Source organism: Akebia trifoliata, chromosome 8 (genome assembly GCF_017979445.1).
Source record: "Akebia trifoliata isolate Shusen 1 chromosome 8, ASM1797944v1, whole genome shotgun sequence".
NCBI classification, from domain to species: domain Eukaryota; kingdom Viridiplantae; phylum Streptophyta; class Magnoliopsida; order Ranunculales; family Lardizabalaceae; genus Akebia; species Akebia trifoliata.
This window is the reverse complement of record NC_141382.1, coordinates 18,270,400-18,287,992: the sequence shown is the minus strand read 5'-3', so window position 1 is coordinate 18,287,992 and position 17,593 is coordinate 18,270,400. Positions and strand designations below refer to the sequence as shown.

General features: G+C 33.7%; 1 long non-coding RNA gene across 2 annotated transcripts; it reads right to left on the bottom strand.

Moving 5' to 3' along the window:
* Positions 1-12,039: 12,039 nt before the first annotated feature.
* LOC147396332 (uncharacterized) lies at positions 12,040-15,978 on the bottom strand. 2 transcript variants are annotated; one of them, XR_015180228.1, is made up of 4 exons: positions 15,802-15,978; positions 15,208-15,328; positions 13,874-14,019; positions 12,040-13,367 (listed from the first exon to the last, which is right to left on the bottom strand). It is a non-coding gene; the product is annotated as an uncharacterized LOC147396332 (long non-coding RNA). The 2 variants fall into 2 exon arrangements; XR_015180227.1 differs by having other exon boundaries at positions 13,874-14,415; positions 15,802-15,977.
* Positions 15,979-17,593: the final 1,615 nt, after the last annotated feature.

The window sequence follows — 17,593 nt, the reverse complement described above, 5'->3', positions numbered from 1 at the left end:
ACTGAGAAATGACAAACAAGGAAAAAAGAAGTGAAAACAAAAAAAAAAAAAAACTATTGAAATTGGAATTATGTAACAAATTAATAAAATTTACTACAGTCAGAATCATTAGTATACACATATTAATTTATGACAGATAACATATTGTAAAAGAAGCTATTAATTAAGAAAATAAAATAATAATGAGTGGTTTTACTAACCATGACCCTATAAGGGTGATTGCTTTCATGAGATGTAAGCTCAGCTCCAACAGTACACACATTAGACATTTCTTCCTTACTGAGAAATGACAAACAAGGAAAAAAGAAGTGAAAACAAAAAAAAATAAAAAGCAAATATCTCAACGATGGCTATTGGTGAAGGGTTGTTATTCCTCTTCCTTTTGGAAGAGAATCCTCATGTTTTAATGAATAATTAGTTTCACTCTTCTTTAATTTACACCACACGGTATACCTTATCTTTAATTATTTACTTTTGTTTCCACATGATTTCTAATAAGTATGGTTCATGGCTTATAAACCAAAAATTATGGGATGTCAAGAATTTAGAGAAGGTATGGGTATAAAACCTGCCTTCACCTACTGATTACCTACCCTAACTTGCTTGCTTGTCAAAATTGTAGAGAAGGTAGGATAGGTTGTTTTTGATATCTTGTGTGGAAGGCAACATTTTACCCTATGACTCGAGGACACGTGGCATCAATAGGACGGTCGGATAAAGGACATACAATCAAACAAGGCAGGAATAGAGCAGAAGAGTTCTAGATAAAAGACTCAATATTTTCATCTATCCCAGGAAAAATACAAAGTATAAATGAAAGTAGAGTTTCCCTATGAAACGCGATAAGAATCAAGAAATATGAGTTGGTGCTAAAATAAGGCGAAAATAAAGGGCATTGAAAAAAAGAATTCATCTGATAAATAGGCATGGGATCAGCCATCCAAGGTATGCAATTCCACCCAAGAATTCACTCTATATACTTCTTTCTTGAGGTTTATTCTAACTTGAGTGTTGAAGGCTTTGCAGGGACCACCTGTCCACATCTAAGCTTGGAAGAACCATTTGTGGTCGGAGATACCAAACTAAAAACATTTCAATTGGCTTATTTGAGTTGAGTTGTTTATACGGATCAGACTTCCCTAGTTTGTGTTTCCTTGAAGAGTAATGGGCGAGATCTAGTAAATCATGAAATTCAATGACAAAGTCATACCTTGACAACCAAAAGCAAACAAAGGAAACATGCTCCACTTGGCATGGCTTCGCCACCTTTAATTTATATCCAAAATTTCTTGTGTTCTTCCATTAATTTTTCTTTGATCGCCACTAAATCTCCCATGAGAGGCTAAGTCATTGGTTCTCCAATCACCGAAAACCCTCCAAGAATTGGCATATCTTCCAAAGCTATTGTTGCTTCTCCCCACAGAAATACAAATGTATTAGTCTCACGACTCCAAACAGGTTCATATATTAGACTCATTTGATCATCCCATTGCTTCCATTTTCTCAGAGGGTATTTCCACCCATCGATCCTGTATACATGGAAACTCCTTTCAAGATTGAGAAACATAGAATAATTAGGGTAAATGAAAAAAAGTAAAGCAATATCTACAGACTGAAACAACTATTATACTATAATTTATAACAAACAATGGTAGAAAGCATAGCTAGACAGGGTAGATCTAGTTGATCTGCGGCTTTATTTGGAGTTTGAATCATAAGGGTCTGTCCTTTTTTTTGTATTCCAATATGTTAACCGGTCTAAGTGTAACCAGATTTGGTGTTCTAACATAGTTTCTCGGATCTGAGCCCATCTTCTTGTACGTTAGCTTTTGCGAGCATCGGCCAAACGGGTTTTATTGATGTATGTATAAGCCTAGGCTCCTTGCTTTGTGGGTGTCTCATTTTCTTAGTTGTTAATAAAATGCTGAGGTAAGTGTAATTATGATCAAGGAAAAATCAAGTTTTTTCAAAAAATTAATGTAATAATATGCTCCATTTCCCCCAAAGAAGATTAAAACTTGACCTTTGAAAAAAAATATATGCTTCACTGACTCAAAAAACATTCAAAATGTCCCAATCTTTTTCTTCTCTCTCTCACTCTCTCTCTCTCTACTAAGAAATTGGACGAAGGTTCAGTTGAAATATTATAAAGTAGTCCACAGAGTAGATTATATATCCATGGGCTTCGCAAAAAGAACTATATATCCATGAATTCGATAGTCTTCTTCTTTACTGTTTATCACACTGAGATGAAGAAGATTATGTTATAAAATTCATAGTTTTATTATGTATTTTATTCTTATATTTTGTTGAGGGCAAGTTTTGAACTCAAGACCTCTTGAGTGTCCTTTGTAAAATGTAAAGACTTCCTTAATTGTTAAAATATAAGTTAAAAGAGTTTCTCCCTTTTTTGTGTAAGTTGAAAGTCAAAGATTTTGTTAGCTTTCTTATTTTAGAGAATTGTATAAACATCTCTTCCAAATTTTAGTCCCACATTGGATAAACATAAGAGTTCGGCTCACCTAATATAGGATCCCACTCTCTCACTTGCTTGAATGTAAATGAGGAAGAGAATGGACCTCGCGAGCACACGGGGAGCCTAAGGCACCATGGGACTGCATCCCATTGTGTTTGGGGCTAACCAGCCTAAAAAGTTTAGTATGTGTGTGCACATGTGATACACTCGCAGGGGGTGCAAATCTTGGATGTAGGCCTCACATGAGTGTGCGTGATCTTTCTTTTATTTCTAACTATTAAATAGTAATGTCAGTTTCATTTCTTTAATGTGTTCTAGATTGTTGGATTCTCTTACGTTCAGAAATAGGCTAAATTAAGGCCCGTGTGTTTTAAAACCTTGTTCACAAGTTGACTTATGAAGGCATTAAATTGCCAGAATAATTCGTAGTATCATCTCTAATCGAGAAACTTTCCAAGATTTGGAACGAATGCAAAACCAACTTGAGGTAGAAAAAGAACGATAAGTCTCTTAAAGACCTTATTGTTCACATAAACATAGAAGACACTAGTAAACAAAGAGAAAAAATAGTTAAGGTGAAACAATTTTTCACGAAAGCCAATCTCATTGAAGGAGATTCTCAATTGTCTAGGTTTAAGCCTAAGAAGATGTTAAAAAAATAAGGACCAAGAACAAAGAACATTGTTTGCTTCAAGAAACCAAAAGGCAGTTGTTTTGTGTATGATAAATTTGGTCATTATGTAACTGAATGCAGATTCAGGAAAACTAAGGAAAAAGTGATAGGGAATCTTGTGCATCGGATAAAAATAGATGATTACACCATGGTCACGATTCTCTCAGAGGTTTGTTTTGTGGAAAACTTTAAGTAGTAGACTGTTTACACTGGTGCTACAAGGCATGTGACAAGAAAGATATTTACCACCTACAATCCTATAGGGGACGAAGTGGTCTACTTAGAGGACTCGAGGACATCTCAAGTTGCTGAAAAAGGAAAAGTGATCATCAAGCTGACTTTTGGGGAGATGCTAGCACTCACTGATGTCTTACATGTTTCTACAATTAGAAAAAATCTTGTATATGGTTCTCTTTAGAACAAAGTCAGTGTCAAACTTGTACTTGAGTCCAATAAGCTTGTTTTGACCAAAATTAGAGTATTTCTAGGAAAAGAGAATTGTAATGGGGGTTTGTTTATACTCAATGTTATGAATTAAAATGCATTGTCTTCTACATCACTTGTTGAGTCAATTTCTTTATGGCATGCTATACTAGGTCACATTAGTGTAGGAAAATTAATGAAATTGAAAAACTTAGATATTTTGCCCAATCTACAAATTAAGGAATTAGATAAATGTGAGATTTGTATAGAATCAAAATTTACACATAAGCCACATTATAGTGCATCAAGAACTTCTTAGTTTTGCTCATAGTGATCTTGGAGATTTTAAAAATATTTAATTTAGAGGAGGTAAAATGTATTATATTACCTTTATAGATGATTGCTCTAGATTTACATAAGTCTATTGTCTTAGAAGTAAAAATGAAGTAAAAAATATGTTTTAAAATATAAAAATGAAGTACAAAATCAGATAGATAGGAAGATCAAGAGACTAAGATCTGATAGAGGAGGAGAATATGATTCTAATCTTCCTAGTTAATTTTGTGAACAAAGTGGCAATATACATTAAGTCACACCTCCATACTCATCTGAATCAAATGGAATATCAGAAAGGAAGAATAAATATCTTAAGGAAATGCTAAATTCATTATTGATAAACTCTAAAATGCCTAATAACATGTAGGGAGAGGCTATTTTGACACCATGTCACTTAACCAATAAAATTCCTTATAGGAAATTTGGAAAACTCCTTATAAACTATGGTAAGGATATGCTCCTAACTCAGGTTACATCAAAGTGTGGCGTGTCTATGTAAGGTAAGACTCCTAAAAACCAAAAAGTGGAAGGTAGGATCTAAAACAATTGATTGTGCATTTTTATGATACTTTGAAAATAGTACTTTCTATAGATTCCTAACCTTAAGATCAAATGAAAATGAAGTTGATAGCAATTCCATCATTTAAACTAGGGATGTTGAATTTTTTAGGATGTTTTTCCAATGAAGGTTAAAGCTTCTTTAAACTATAACGACAAAGAAAAAAATGATCGAAGAAGAAGAAACACTTATTCTTGAACCCTGTCCTCAAAAGATAGATCCTAGGGAGGTTATAAAAGAAATAGAGCCTAGAAAGAATATGAAAGAAATAGAACCTAGAAAGAATGAAAAAGTTAGAAAAGAAAGCAATCTAGGAGGTAATTTCTATACTTATCTAGTGGATGATGATATGTTATCTTATTAAGAAGTGGTGACATCTCCTGATGCTATTTTTTGGAAATAAATCATTAACATAAAATTAAAGTCAATCATGTTAAATCGTACTTGAAAATTGGTAGAGTTACCTAAAGGCACCAAAGCTATTGAATGCAAATTGGTATTTAAAAAGAAATTAAGATCAAATTGATCAATAGATAAATTTAAAGTGGGGTTAGTTGTCAAAGGATTTAAATAGAAAGAAACGCTAGATTATTTTGACACGTACTCTCCAATTACTGTGATATCTATTGTTAAAGTTTTAGTAGATTTAGCTTTAATTTACAAACTAGTTGTTCATCAAATAGATGTCAAAATGACATTCTTAAATAGTGATTTAGAAGAAGAAATTTATATGGAACAACCCGAAGGGTGTGTGGTTCCTGGCCAAAAGAACAAAGTGTGTAAGTTAGTGAAGTCCATATATAGAGTAAAATAAGTACTTAAACAATGGTATGAGAAGTTTAATTATGTTCTAAAGTCTAATAGATATATCTTTAATGATTGTGATACGTGTGTATAGCAAATATAGTTGCAAAATCGATGTAATCATTTGCTTATATATAGATGATATGTTGATTTTGGGAACAAATTTGAAAGTTGTTGAGGATACTAAATCTTTTCTAAAATTCATATTTAAGATGAAAGATTTAGGAGATATTGATGTCATACTTGGAATTAAAATAAAAAAGAAAGAAGAAGGATTTGTATTGTCACAAAGCTACTGTGAAGAGAAGATTTTAAAAAAGTTTGGGCACGTTGAGAGTGTTCTTATTTTGACTCCTTTAGACCCGAACGTAAAGTTAAAAAAAAAAATAGAGGTGATAGTGTATCACAAAATGAATATGCTAGGATCATAGGAAGTTTGATGTATTTAATGAATTGTATTCATTCATATATAACTTTTTTTGTAGGGGTGTTAAGTAGGTTTACTAGTTATGCTAGTAGAGACCATTGGACAGTATTAGTGGAAACCCAAATATGTTAGAAGGGTACAATGATGCGAATTGGATCTCAGAATCTAATGAATCCATGTCTACTAGTGATTATATTTTCATACTAGTAAAGGAGTTGTCTCTTGAAAATCATCCAAACTGAAATGTATGGCTAAATTTATAATGGAATCAAGAGTTTATTACATTAAAGTTAGCTATAATCGAGGCTTAAAGGCTGAGAAACCTATTGATAGGTATTCCCTTGTAGGAGTAACCAATGCCATCAATATTTATTCACTGTGATAGTGAACCTACTATTTCCAAGGCTAAAAAAAATATATATAATGGTAAGAGTAGACACATTCATCTTAGACATAATGTGGTCAGGCAACTATTGACGGATGAAGTGATTCCTATTGAATTTTTGAGGTCAGATAGCAACTTAGTAGATCTATTAACAAAGTCACTAATTAGAGGGTTAGTGAGTAAAACATCACGAGGAATGAGACTAAAGCCTTTGTAAGTAATTAGTCTTTGATAGAAACCTAATTTACATGAATGGAGATCCTAAGAAGTAGATTCAATGGATAATAACAAGTCACTAAACTAATTGGTGAAACACTAGTGAAAAAGAGTTAGCGAACTCTTTGTCCCTTTTTTATGGTGTTAAGTAATGATTATCTATGACAAGTTAAAGATGAAAAAAAGTTCTTAATAAAGTCCATAGTCTTCTTGGGTGGTGTGTAATAGTAATAAAACACATTTGATAGACTTACCTATGTGACCGTGGGAGTGGAGGCGTTTTCTATGAATATTGTTGGTAAGTATTCTAGATCATTCATGAAAAGACCAAGATTCGACACATAGCCGAAAAATGTCAAACCATAAGAACTTGATTGGTCCTAAAATGAAAAATATGTAGGATATGATAGTTAACATACACTAAAAGGGAGAGGGTTAAGTAACCTAATTAAACCAACTCCCTATAAATTCTATCTAACTATACCAAGTGTCGATTAAGCTCAAAAGACATTAACATTAGATATTTTGTACTTTACCTTGTATGAGCAGTATTTCCTTTTCCTTTTAACTATGAATCTATAGGGGATCGTTGTAAAATTCAAAGTTTTATTATGTATTTTAATTTAATGTTTTGTTGAGGGCAAGTTTTGAATTCATAACCTTTTGAGTATTATTTGTAAAATATAGATATTTCCTTAATTATTAAAACATAAGCTAAAAGAGTTTTTTCCTTTTTTGTAGAAGTTGAAAGTCAAAGATTCTCTTAGTTTTCTAGTTTGTGAGAATTGTAGAAATAACTCTTCCAAATTTTAGTCCCACATTAGATAAATATAAGAGTGGTGCTCACCTAATAAAGGATCTTACTTTCTCAATGTGAAAGAGAATAGGCTTCGCGTGCACATGGCGGCCCAAGACACCATTGGACTGTAGATAATTATATATGGGGCCAACCTGTCAAAAACTTTTAATCCGTGAATGTACATACAATATGTATGTAGGGGGAGTACAAATCTCAAATTTAAGCCTCATGTGGTTAACATTAATCTAAAATTAGATCCATTGTTTCCTTTCATCTTTGTCGTTGTAGCGCCCCGCCAAACGCTAACACAAATCCCAAGACTACCTCGAAATTCGAACATGGCTCCCCTATTTATGTTAGCATTCCACAGAACTCAAAAATATCATAATTTAATATACCACAAATTCTAACTATATAAAAAGGCAACATGGAAATAATAGCGGAAGACTGAAAATATCTAACATGTGAGTATATCAGAGTGCGAAAGTTTACAATATACATGATTACAAAAAGCTTTTACTCTAATATGAATCTAAATTACTCAACTTCAAAAGCTATATACATCTCTTGGGACAAACAGACTCCTAGGGGATATAGTCCCAATGCTCACTAGATAACGTACCTTGATCGTCAGTGTGACCCACCAGATGATCCTCACTCGACGGCTCTATAACTATTTCTCTGACTGCAAGCTCTAAAGCTAAAAAAACGGAAGTAAAGGGTGAGTAATGATGGTTGTCCAATAAGTCCACAATCAATTCCTACTAATAACATTTTCTAAACATGATCGAATAAGCATACTAGACATTTTAATACATCCAAATTTTTACAAAATAAAATATGATTAACTGAGACATATAGCCAGGGATGAGCAGCTAAGCAATTTAAAAAGAATCACATGTCATCAATCGTCAGTATCCATTATATATTTATATTTTATACAAATCTAAATAACAACATGGAAACAGTAGACATGCTTTTCAATTTATAATTCAGAATAAAGCGACAGGTACATAATACATAATGGTGGAGCAATAGAATTAGAGAGCTGGGATTCATGACTGGATCATTCCCAGTCGGGACATGATATTCCTTAATAAAATCGTAGTTCCTGATTTTGTGACTGATCACTGTTTACTACGCTTACGGGACCATTTATCCGGCTCAAGCTAGCCGTTTGACATAACCGTAAGCAATGGATTTTTTTTATGTGTCAGAACGTTTGACTACTACTAGATTATTAGTGATAACTAACTAATCATCTTCGTCTATGTCTATCAAGCGTGCATTTGATTTCCAAAATAAACACTCTATTTGTATATAACCACCTTTACAATATACGTTCACTAGTAAATATAGAAAGGAATGGATCCGGATTCCAATTGTGACTCCACTCTGATACGCATCCCGTACCACATATGAGCTTGGTGGTCCGTACCGTACATCCTAGAATAGCACACCACTCCAGATGATATGATGCACTATCCCTTCAGGCATTCACAGAATCTTTAACAGCTCACAAAATACCTACGTTTATATATATATCATTTTTATTTTAAAATAAATGAGAAATTAACAAAATATGGTAGAGAAGGATATCTAGTTTTCTACCATGCAACTGTGGCCACCCACCCTAAAATAAATAACAGTACTCGTAGCCTTTGCGCCAACATAAATTTAAATAAACATGCAACCCTTTCATTAATCCTGGATATCCCTTCACCAACCTACACATAACATACAACGTAAAATATAGACATCACCCTTGGTGTGATTCTGATATTTTACCGATTCATCCATTTCCCATTCTACCGTGTTTTTTACTTCTTGAGTTTTTAAATCAAATATTTATTTTTCAAGCTTGCAAATTCACTTTGATCATTTGATCTAAAAACTATTCAATTTTCGAAAACTCAATTTTTCAAAGTTGTCGAAATTGAAAATGGATTTTTGTAAATGAAGGCCCTCGACAACATGAGAAGGGCCATGTAATTTTGTAATCTAATTCAAAGTAATACAAAAGATATCATACGAATTCTTGAAACATTTCCGTTATGATGAAATTATGTTTATTGTTTTCCCAGCTCATTTGAAAGAGTTACGGGGCCTATAAGTATTTGTTTTGGCATGTTAAAAGCATGAGGAATTGAAAAAAAAAATATTAAAAAAAGAATTTTTGCACTTTTTGATTTCCACAGTGACTCATAATGGCACCGTGACTAGAGCACAGTGGCTCACAGTGGCACCGTGATTGTTCACGGTGGAACCGTCAGAATGCTGAAATTTCGTGAATTTTTCATTTTTTTCATCGTTTTTTCATGTTTTTCACTCGTTTTGGATTCTAATAACCTACCCACAGATCTAATATTTAAATCATGATAAAATATATCAAATACATTAGTTCTAGTATGAATTTGAGACAATTACAATAACATTTTATGATTTTTAAAATACAACATAAGTTTCGAAACATCTCTAAATGCAATTTTTCGAAATCTACAGTTATTAATAAGAATTGAGAGTCCCTTACTCTTGAGGTTTTTGGACACGATAAGCTAGCTTGAAAATCGAGGATCGGTAGTCTGGAACTTTGAATTCGGTCGAACTTGAGTGCCAAACGAATCGGGTTTGTTGCAAAACCCTCGTTAGAAGTATTCTTCCTTCTCTTACGACGATAGAGAACCCTTTTTCTAAGTGGGTGAGTCTCTAAGTCAGTAGAATAAAAATTCCCTTTCTGATTTTTGGTAAGAATTCAAGAGAACAAAAAGGAAATGGAGGTTGGATGGGGTGAGCATGTGGAGCTCGACAACGCCGACGACTTTGCCTTCTTCGTCGAGGTTCAACTCGGACTTGATTAGGATAGATCTTGATGGAAAGTTTTGAAACCCTAGGTTTGGAAGAATGAGCTGATATGAACTCTTTAGAGAAGAGAGGAAGAAATGAAATAAAAGAAAGTTATCTTTCTTTTAAACAAGGGCTTGGGGCATTTTTGACATTTTCTACTTATTTTTATTTTTGACGAAATCATGACCATTCGAATTCGAAAAATGACATATGAGTATTCCATTTCGAATAATTTTTCGTTGCAGACCTCATGGTGTAGACAAATTTTTCTGATTCTCGCTCTAACAAAAATTTACTATTTTGGGTCCCATCCAACACGAAATTGAAGATTTTTATAACTTTTTCATCCGAACTCGAATTTGAACTTGCTTACAAGCTAAAGTATATATTTCGACCTCTTTAAACCCAATGACAGAGTCGATTTTTGTTAAAAGGAACGGAATAATATCCGAGGGTTTTACTCTAATTTCCTTCTTTAACATTTTCCTTAAAATATCACCCTTTGGCTTCTTCGAGATACGAGTTGAAAATCTGGGGTACAATCGTTAATTTTTCTTTTATTTCTAACCATTTGATCGTAATGTCAGTTTCAGTTCTTTAATGTACTTTAGACCATTGGGTTCTCCAATGTTTAGAAATGGGTTAAATTAAGGCCCACATGTTTTATCATTAATCAAGAATATTGTTGGGCTCTTTTAGACCATTGGGCCCAAATTCTATAAGAGAGATTGTGCCCTAGTGTTTTAGATATATAGAAAATAATTTATGATCTCTCCCTTGTTCTCCTCTGTATGAGTTACTCTAAATCTCGCTGCTCACACTAGACCGATCGAGTTTATTGTATACCTACTACTTTCGAGTGCATGACTAGCAGGATCGTGACTACTGAATCTTGGAAACCAACCATCGGAACCTTTTGCATTGTGGATATCATCATAAAGGGGCACGGATTTGGTTTTAAGGACAGTAACTCTTTCATGCCTCACTCACATCAAAATTGATAAGTTCTTTCCAATCTTCACTTTCTACAATCTATTTTTTGGGTTTAGAATATTTGTTTCAAGAACACTGAATATCTCCAATAGATTACCAAAGAAAATTCTCAAGACCCAAAAATTTTCATTATCAATAAAAATATTGCATATATGATTATCTTATATATTTGGATGGTTGGTATATATAATATTTTATATATGTATTTATATGTTTTGACAAGCAACGAACAATGAAGTAGAATGTCAAGCTTTAGTAGAAGCTTTGGAGTTCTTCAGGTTTCAGGCATCTAATGTGATGATTGGGTAAGACTCGCTTCTGTAAGTGAATGCTTTGAAGGGCTCACAAGTGCCTTGGAGGTTAGATGGATGGGTTCAGAAAATAAAGAGTTCCTAGGTCAAACTTTCGTGGACTGACCAACATACATGGGAAGAAGCAAACTAAGGGTGTCTCACCCCTCATACATTATTTCTTGATCAATGTACTCATTTTCTCTCTTAATTAGCCAAAAGAAAGGTTTTGATATGTAAGTAAGTATTTGTGATATCCTTTTAGATTACTTTTGTGAATTATTAGACCAATTTTAAGAATCCTAGGTAGTTTCCTAGTAAAACTGTATTTTATCTTCATATTAAATTAATTATTACTATATTGATTATTACAATATATTTAGTAATATTATTTTAATGTTATATCAACTTGTTAATGTAATATAATGTGTAATTATGTTTTTAATCGTGTTTATACAGGTTTCTTTTCAGTAGACATCATATAATAAAATAAACTAAAATTAATTATTTAATGCCAAGTGGCCTACTATCCAAATGCCATTTGGCAGCCAAAGTACCTACCACTACAACAAATAATACCATTAATGTGTGTATCTAGAGTTCATCAATTTACTGATTTGAACTATTGTTAGTATTGCTAGTAGTGTTTCTTGGTAGACTTCATAATTCATAGACTATTCACGTTCACAACTCTTGAGGAAAGATAAAGACATGGATAAGATCATGACCACACAAAAAATATAAATAAATTTTGTCTTTGTCTTATGTTATTGTTATGTAATGAATAGTTGATTTTAGTGAAATTTATGGCGATACTTCGATGTAACTTATCATTATGAGTAATGAAAATTCATTTATCGCTTCTCACTACCACAAATATGGAAATTAGGAACGGTTTATAACTGTTCCTAAGCCAATAAGAAACAGTTTGCAAACCTTCTCTAATCGAGGCGTTGTTAATGAATTTAAATGGTTGGACGCCGTTCTAGATCTCAGGTTTTGGAATGGTCAAAAACCGTTACAAAACTCAGATTTCGGGAACAACTTGAAACCGTTCCAAATCTGCATTTATATATAATAAAAAATTATATTCGACATTAATTTAAAATCCGATGTGTATGACTGATGTCCTAAATTTGAGACTTTAGGCATCGGTTACCAACCGATATCTAAGGTGGTCATAAACCGATATCTAAACTTTAAAAAAATATATATATATTTAATTTTTTTTTCGACGCAACAATTACCTACAGTCAAAATCGACCCAAATAGAAAACATCGAGGTTCTCTTTATTGCCACCCATCTCATCAATGGGAACCAGACTAGAAATTTCTTTTTATGTCCTCTTGTGTAAGCTTCACCTTCAAGGAGCCGAAGAAGAGCATGGGAGTTTTGAATACTGAATAGGTGAAACCAGAAACGAAGGCTTTTGAAGCCTTCAAACCTATAAGGGCTGCAAAATAGGACCTTAGATATACAAAAATTGCACTAGCAGTTGAAATTCCTGCATAAACTCCAATTAAGACACCACTGTTGATGTGAGCAAATTGTATAGCTATTGCTAACCAATAGGTTGAAGCAATCTGAAGAGCGACAAAAGTAGAATGAGTTAACATAGACAATCCAAGAAAAAATGATCCCTTTGAGACGAGGTTATAATCGTGGGATGTCTTCCACCCAAAATCTCCATTCTCCTTCTCTTCTTTTTCTGTTAGTTGGATCCCTGAAGTATCCTTAATTGAAATCTCCCCCTCACTGTTCTGTTTTGTGGGGAAGGAATGCCTGGAGTTTGATCAACCTTAATCTACTTTATGAGAGATGTCCATTATTTTCGGGATCCAATACTGTCATTGAATTTTTATGAGCATTCACTAGCTGTTCAAATGCCATCCTGGATGTCAAGAGTTCTTCATACCTTCCTGATTGTGTTACTTGTCCACCTTCCATAACCTAGAAAAGCAAGAACCTATGATCTTCATATATGTGTCATCAAGAATCCACATTAGAACACACTAGTACAAAAATCTGAAATGTTTCCTTGTAAGACTCATCACCAGAATTCTATCAGCTGCAGCAAGATACTTGACTTGATAAGTCACCAGAATGACAGTCTTCTTTTTTAGAGCAGCCATGACACAATCCTACAATTATTTCATCCAATATTCAATTACTACAAAAAAAGAATAATGATGATTGAATTGTCAAAGGGAAATTACAACCATTGTACCTTGATAACCAATGATTGGGTTGCTTAAACCCAAAAAATGATGCATTGAAGTTTATAAATAATGGGCTTTGGGATGGATATAAAAAAACAAAATAAATCTAAAGTAGTACAAAATTTGTAAGCTTTCCAAGCATGCACTAATGTATTGAACCCAGATTTTGATATGTCAGGCTTGGGACAATTTGTCTATCCATTTTTCGAATCTTCTATAGAAATGTTAATTTAGAGAATATGCAATGTTCAACCGGGCTTCATTGTCTTATAGACACTGATTCTCATTGTGCCTTGAAGTGATTACTTGATAAATGATGTTCATATTTCTTACTAATAGTTCTTTCCAGTTTTGATCTGATACCCACCAACATGTATACACATACGTATGCATCAACATTCTAATGAAATTTAATCTTCTTTACTCACATTGAAAAGGGTAGCCGTTGTATGTGCATCAACTGCACTAAAAGGATTATCAAGGAGGTAGATGTCTGCATCATTGTAGACGGCTCGAGCAAGTTGAAGCCTTTGTTTCTATCCTCTACTCATGTTGAGCCCTCTCTGTCCGATTTCTGTGAAGTCACCATGGTTGAAGATATCAATATCCTTATCAAATGCGCATGCTTTTATTGCCTTCTCGTATTTCGTCAAGTCCATTGGCTTTCCGAAGAGTATGTTAGTCCCTCGTGCAATTTTTTCTCCTCACGAGTTCAATACCAAACAAATGTAGAGTAACAATGGAGCAACTACAACGGAGATAGTCCTAAGAAATGCATTGATTCCTACTACTATCATATCTTTCAAGTAAACTTTAGCTAGTGCCCATATAACTAAGTTTTCAGTGTTATCTGAGCTCTTCTTAGTCTTGAGAAGATCCCATGCATGATTAAAGGCTTGATAAGCAATTAGTGCTTCATCCTCGGGAACTAGAGAAGGGATGTCGTCCAGGTCTAATGGCTTCGAGTAACCTAAACATTGTAAGGGATTCAGCCAAGAAAATATTAATTCTAATGAAATTGGACTTGCCCAATTCTGATTGACATTTTGCACCTTTTGCAGTCAGCAGAGGTTTAGACAAACGTGGGTCTCGAAGGTTTTGAGAATTTAGGTGTCTGAAGAGTTTGAAAGCACAAAAGAGAAGCAACAAGTTTACAAACCATGAAACCACAACAAGGTGGATGCTAATTCAACAACTTACGGGCCTAAAAATTAATATTTATCATTGAATTGTCTACAAACATGAAATTGGTAACCCTAGTAGAAAGGCATAAGGCAGTATATCTAGCCTGTAGCAGATGAAACCAAACATGAATGTGGACAACGAAAAAAATAAGAAGCTTCATCTCATGCCAAAAGCTTTAACATTACTAGCAAGAACAATAGCCTTTTCTTTGCTAATCTCATCCCACAATAGATCATATCCAACAACCCATTTCATAGGAAATCTCCCTAAATGAGAAATGAAAGGTAAAATAGCAATGACTGCTTGTCGTGAGTACAAGAAACCCCGCCTTCAAAAGTGAGCATAATGAGTAGTTGTTTTTTTTCTCCTGACTTTCCGTGGCATCTACAAACCAGTGGAAGAACATGCAAAGAAATAGAGGATTTGAATAAAATAATTCTGATCAATTTAAGAGAATCACGATTGCCAACATCCATAGAAGGGAAAATGTTTCTAGATATTAAAATGAAATTTAACATAAAACATGGTAAATGATATGTTCAATTATAAGAAAATAGTATAGAACATGGTAAATCACCTGTTCAAGCCCTGCTAGAATTGGCTTTTCATTAAATCACTTGCCGTCTCCCATCAGCAGATGTGTGCTCTTGCCAATCCAATGAAGATTGTGTGCTAGAGTTAGGTTGCACATTTGTGGCCTGGAACCATGAAAAACAGAAAATGCAAGGAAGAAATCTTAGTTAACCACTATAAACCAGAACCATGGCCGAGACCCTCACTTTATCTTTCAAAGTCCGTCGCTATTTCCGTTATCAACGGGCAAAGTGATCGTTGCTGCTTGTCGGTATAACTGAAGTCGCTATATCTTTCTGCGACGGCCACCATTACAATGACTGTCGCTATAGGCATTTTTTTCAGAAAAAATTTTTTTGAGAAAACTTTTTTTGCTAATGGAAAATAAGGTTATAGCGACGATCATGTTTGACCCTCGTTATAGGGTTTCGATTTCAAAAAAATAAAATTTGCAAAATAATTCCCTATGAAAAAAATTAAAACAAAAAGGATAAATTTCAATTGTTTCCAAAGTAAAACTCAAAAATAGTGAATCCAAAGGTGGAGAGAGAGAGAGAGATTCCTGGATTTTCAGATTTGAGTGGAGTTCTCGGCTTACCTCCCTTCTTTTTCTTCTTCTCGCCTCTGTTTTTCCCCCAAAACGTCAGATTGAAGGAATGTTTTGATTTTGAATGTTTTTGAAATAATGCCCTTGACCTCGGTCTCCTTCCAGACCAATTATTTAAATCACCCCCTCATTGTTGCGGTAAATATTTGAGATACCCTTTTGTTTTCAAACTGATGAATGCGCTTGACCTTGATCTCCTCCCAAAGACCATTATTTAAATAACCCCCTCTTTGTTTTCGTACATATTTCAGATACCCTTTTATTTTCAAATCGATGACATGCACCCTGACCTTGGTCTCCACTGGAAGATTTGTTTTTGAATATATCAAATGTATCCATTGTATCGAAATGTATCGGTATAGTTTCAGTTTCTAAAAAACATCGAAACATTGAAACATACGAGATTTTAGACCATGGGTTGGCCATCTTCATCTTCTTATGCATTAACAGTCCTATCATGGAAGAGGCTACAACTTCATCTCTTCTTCCTCACTAAAAGTCCTCTTGTTAATCCTTGGTCCTAGCCGGTTAAACCATCTTAATCCACAACTTTTCCCTACAAAAAAAAATCCCAAAAGGAATACCATAAATAACCATCAAACCAAAGCATTGATTCCATGATGAATCAAGATTCAAAATTCAAAACAGAGGATAGAGAACTCAAAATCTTCATTTCATAACCCCAAAAAATAAGGAAAATAAGTTAGGATTTTAGATTTTTTGAAGTTACTACAAATATTATTCTATGGTTTGTCTTGAAATCTGTAGCATACTTTGAATTCAAAATCTAATGAACTTTCTTATAGCTTCAACAAATATACAAGTTTACAAAGCGATGTTTCAATGTCTTCTTCATAATACGCTAAGGACATTGATCTTGGAGGGTTGTATGCAAATAAACACCTTCATCCTTTATAATATGTTGAAGCTATTCATTGACTGCCCTCCTAAAGATAAAATTAATCCATAAAGTCCATCAAATTGAAGATTTTAGTTAACTGTTGTTTAACTAGTAAGAAATTCAAATTGAATTATTCTAGAGAAGCATACCTATTTAACTTATCTAATTCAGAGAGACAACAAACATCTTGAACTTATCTCCATCGTTCGCACCCACAAAACACTACAAAATTGGAACCAATTCAGCCACATAAGCAATGATATATCTGCATTCCCCATCCTCTTTCATGCATCTCAGCAATGATATTTCTATATGTGCCAAACATCCCTACAATTATAGGAAGGGACACATTCATCATGTAGAGAACAAGATCAAGTGTAAATCTCATACCTAAACATTGTTGTATTGCCACAACTTATGAACCCCATAATCCACAACCTGCACCCAAGAAACCAATCCATCAGTTTCACCAAACAAATATGCAAGGAAAAAATCAATCTCAGAAATGAGGACATCTCTACACCTTTCACCGGCTATCCGAACCAAGACCACACAACCTAGTATGATTGTTTGTGATGGGATCTCTTCACCAAGGAGCTCATCCTATAAAAAATCCAGCCAGTATCTATGAAATTTAAAGTATCAAGGTGTTAGTGGTAACAAAAAATCACTACACAATATAAATGCAATTTGCAATAGAATAAGTGAATCAATGGCAAACTAGTTTAGAGAGTCTAACAAACACAACACATTTATAATTCAAGAATGTATACTAGACCAAGAGCATGCCATGTTAAATGCTACAAAATACATTGCACAAAATAAGCTCAACCTTTAGAAAGGGAGCACGTGGGATTTGAAGAAAAAAAATCTAACTTGTAG